Source organism: Jaculus jaculus, chromosome 11 (assembly GCF_020740685.1).
Source record: "Jaculus jaculus isolate mJacJac1 chromosome 11, mJacJac1.mat.Y.cur, whole genome shotgun sequence".
In the NCBI taxonomy this organism is placed as follows: Eukaryota; Metazoa; Chordata; class Mammalia; order Rodentia; family Dipodidae; genus Jaculus; species Jaculus jaculus.
The window spans coordinates 67057354-67061884 of NC_059112.1; the positions used below are offsets into that span (position 1 = coordinate 67057354).

Genomic DNA, 4531 nt, shown 5'->3' on the forward strand with positions numbered 1-4531 from the left:
AGGACTTCATAGGACACTATTAAACATATTGCCAAAATCAAACTTGGTGATACACCCCGGCCTTCTTTAATATCCTGACATAATGAGCCTATAAAACAGAACAATCCTTCTCATGTCACCTGATTAATGATAAAAAGTTGGACTTACATGAGTCTTTATGTGCTTTTGAAACAATTATTTCTTAAAACTTATAAGTGCTAATAATGCAAGCTAGATTTTTATTTCTGACCAGTGAGTACATTTCTATGGTAGTGGAATAAGAACATTGTTTCTGCTGCTCCCCAGTTGTGAGGTGGTAAGTGCCCAAATATGAAAGAATACTTTGGGTCATTTACCTGCTTACCTTCAGCATCCTAACATGTGAATTGAGGGTACTAATAAAAGACCTGCCAACTTTGACTTTTCAATAAAATGGCATAAAAGAAAGTTCTTCATAGAAAAGTATTTGTACCAAGGGAACATTTGCACATTGTAGACATTTTATTGAAATATGAAACAGTTACATGGACAATGATTAGAAAAACTATACTGCATCAGATATGTGGTTTTTATATGCATTCTTTTATTTATTATTTGCAAGCACATGGAGAGAATGGGTACACCAAGACCTCTTCCCACTTCAAATTCCAGATGCAGGTGCCACTTTGTGCATCTAGCTTTGTGGGTACTGGGGAATTAAACCTAAGCTGTTAGGCTTCATAAGCAAGTGCCTTTAACCACTGAGCCATCTCTTCAGCCCTTTATGTGTATTCTTGAACTGCCATAACCAGTAACTCCCAGTAACCCACATTGTCTTCAACTTTCCCTATCTCCTTCTCTGCCCAGGCCATAGGGAACCTACTCCATATCTACCTATGGGAGGAGTCTTGTTCCTCTTCATGGTCATGTACCTTGTGTGAATAACTAGTTTATGCTGGCCACATAGTCAGGTCCTTTGGAAATACACAGGAATCAGCAGGACTGTACCCTCAAGAGGCTTACTTATGAAGCCCAGACATGAAACTTAGTGTCAGAAGAGAAGACTGGGTTGTGAAAAAGAGAGATATTACCCTGTGTCAGAAAATGAAAAGGCTTACGTGACTGCTGTTGATCAGGCCAGCAACAGTATGCCGTGATAGCTGAGAAGCGGCTTCCAAGCATCTGAAGAAGATTTGTATCTGGCACCAGGTATTGCACAGCACATAAATCCATCGTAAGTTCTAGATGCTCTTTTTTTTCCATTCTAGACATAGAAAAGCATTATTAGGAACAAAGACACAGTTCATTTGCCTGTGGTTGGGTGTCTCACAAAGCTTTCCTTTGGTTTAGACATTGATTGAAACATTTAAAGAGCAAATAAGATAGTTACAAGAACTAGAAATGAGCCAGGCATGGTGGTGCATGCCTTTAATCCTAGCACTCGGGAGGCAGAGGTAGGAGGATTGCTGTGACTTCGAGGCCACTCTGAGACTCCATAGTGAATTCCAGGTCAGCCTGGGCTACGGTGAGACCCCACCTCAAAAAAAAACTAGAAATGAAATGTAACAGGGCATTTTGGGACATTAAGCTGGAAGAGATGATCTGGATGCTTATATTCTCCTCCCTCCCTTCCTCTCTTCTTCCCTTCTTTTCTTTCTCCCTTCTTCCCTCCCATCTTTTCTTCCTTCATATCTTTTCTTCTTCCCCCTCCCTTCTTTCCTTTCTTCCTTCCTTTATCTTTCCCTTCCTCCCTTCTTTGCTCCATCCTTTCCTTCCTTCTCCTATCCCAAAATTTTTCTGGTCATGACTTAGTTGACACACTGCTTAAATTATTTAGACATTTTTAAGTCCATTCTATAAGCCTTCATCTTTGGAACTTCTTTATGGAAATATATGTCCTCTTCTTAAGAAAACCCCTGAGTCTCATCGAAGCAGGAGTAAAAGTGGAAATAAAGAACTATGAGGTTTGTAATTAACATTTTATCATGAGGATGGATATTTAGCTCCAATGGTGAATTTTTCCTACATCAAAAAAATGAGATATGATCATTTCCAAGTTTCCTTTTAATTTGTATGTATTTATTTGTAGGAGGCATACCAAGGTCTCTTGCCAATGCAAATCAATACCAAACAATTGTGCCACTTTTTGTATCTGGCTTTATATGGATGACTGGGGAATTAAATCCAGGCCTGAATGCTTCACAAGCAAATATCTTCAACTGCTGAGTCATCTCCCCAGCCCCAAGTTATTTTTTCTATCATTTTAATACCATAATTTGGTTCCCCAAGAGAAAAATCTCAATATGCATTTTTTTCAGTGATGTAATAATTGCCTCACTTCATGCCTGTAATGCCAGCACTCAGGAGGTACAGGCAAGCAAATTTACTATTAATGCATGGCCAGCCTGGTCTACATAGTATGTTCAGGACGCCCTGGACTATAGCATGAGACTCCATCTCAAAATTAATAACAATAATAACAATTTTCTGAAATAGAAAATTTGTTTATCAGTCTGGTTATTTAAAATGCTGAAATGGAACTAAGGGTATCTGTGTTTGTTTCTTATTGGTGATAATATCTTTGAACAAAGCAACTTAGGAGGAAAGAATTGATTTTGGCCCATGTTTTCAAGAGGTCTCATTTCATCATGGTGGGAAGGTGTGGTAGAGCAGCTCACATCACAATGAGTAGGAAGCAAAGAACATGCACCTGTGCTCACAGCATTCTGTCTCCCCTTCTAGAGTGTGTAAGTCTATAGGATGGTGATACCCACATTCATGCCTCGTCCTCTCTGCTTGCTTACTCCTCTTTGGAGATACCCTGAGGGACTCAACCAGAGCTGGGCTTTACCAGGCTTCTTGGCACTTCTCCATCCAGTCAAGTTGACAGTTATGATTAACCATCACAGTATTGCTCAGTAGGAGAGGGCTTGCCCAGCAAGCACCAAGCTGTGGATTCAGCCCTCAGCACCAAAAATAATCAAAAATAAATGAATGAATTTTACAGCCTAATTAGTTTGGTTTCTCTGATTTATATCTCCAAAGGTCTCTAAGCTGACAGAGGCCTTTGGATATCATGAAAAGGACACAGTATGTGGCTCCTTCTCTCTTATATTAGTGACTGCTGACAGTGTCCAGGGACCTGATTAGGCTTACACTTTCCCAAGCTTTCATGATGTTTTTATTGTATAAATATTTCAAATAATATATCTATATTCAGGGTCTCCAATAATTTCTCTCCTTCCAAAACAATAGATAAGTTTTCAAAAAATAAAACCTACCAATATGGTAAGACAACACTCTAAACTTTGCAATGTGCCACTTTATTTTTAGGTCTCGAGAAGGAATGGCAAAATGATACCACTGCAGTTCTCAAAGAGTGAACTGAACTGACCCGCTCTTCTTAGCATCCTGTAATATGGTACTCTTGAAAATCCCACAGTATCAAACACCTGATGTAAGACAGGCTGCATCCACAAGCTTTTACAACGTGAACTGTCCAAACCTCATGTCCTGAGTAAAATCATGACTGCAGTCTATCTATCTTTATATGATCCAACAAAATTAGGCTTATAAACCTAAAAATAGAATTAAAGAAAAAAACTATAAGTAAATACCAGCATAGTAGATTGAAGACTACGTAGGTTCTTGAATTTTATTTAGTCATGTTGTAAGAAGTCTAATTGATCTGAAGAAGAGAATTCATGAAATAGATAACATTTTAATATTTTTTTTTAAAAAAAAGTTTTCTTTCAAAATGCTATAGGTTTGAACCAACCAATGTCAAATTCTAAGAATGAAAAATGGTTGGTCATCTACAATCATAATTTCATAGTATATTTTCTCCAGTTTCCAGTGTGCTATAAAGGACATTTTTATAAACTTACCATGGAGCACAAGTAGCAGTTCAAGCCTGTGTCACTTACTAGTCACTCTGTCAGGAGCACTTGACCCTTCAAGGATAAACAGATTTTCACATTAGCACCTGTTCTCCTGTGTCTGCACTGATGCTTCAGACATCATGTGACTCATTTCCTGCAAAGGCACTAGATATCTGAGCACACACCTCCCCCTCCCCCACTCAGACTGCCTTCTCTCCCAAGGGGAGAGAAGAATGATCATCAATGGTGATGGGCACTTACACAAAACAACACCCAATACCAGCTTTACACTCAGGGGAGAACACTGCAGCTACTCATGGTTTCCAGTGCACTACACAGAGAATCTTCTCTAGTAAGGAGCTATAGAAATGAACCCTAAAAGGATAGGCTTCACACCTTCTTTATAACCAACAATAACAGGAAATGACAAGTGGCTGAATTCACAACTGAGAAAACATCAGACTTGGTTTCCATGTGGTCTTTGAGTTGAAGTTCCAGTCTTAAGTATTTTTTATCTTATAATAGCTGTAATAGATTCCAAGAAACACTGCTTATTTGATTCCTAATCTCCTCGGGAGGGAGTTTAATTGGACAAGCTCCCTTGAATCTTTGAATATGAATGCTATAAAAGTATGCTTTTTCTCCTATGAAAACACTTTGGACTCACCACAGTGTATGACAAGCCTCTGTCC

At 38.8% G+C, this 4531-nt stretch overlaps 1 pseudogene; it reads right to left on the bottom strand.

Moving 5' to 3' along the window:
- Positions 1 to 4034: 4034 nt before the first annotated feature.
- LOC123453351 lies at positions 4035 to 4230 on the bottom strand (annotated as a pseudogene).
- Positions 4231 to 4531: the final 301 nt, after the last annotated feature.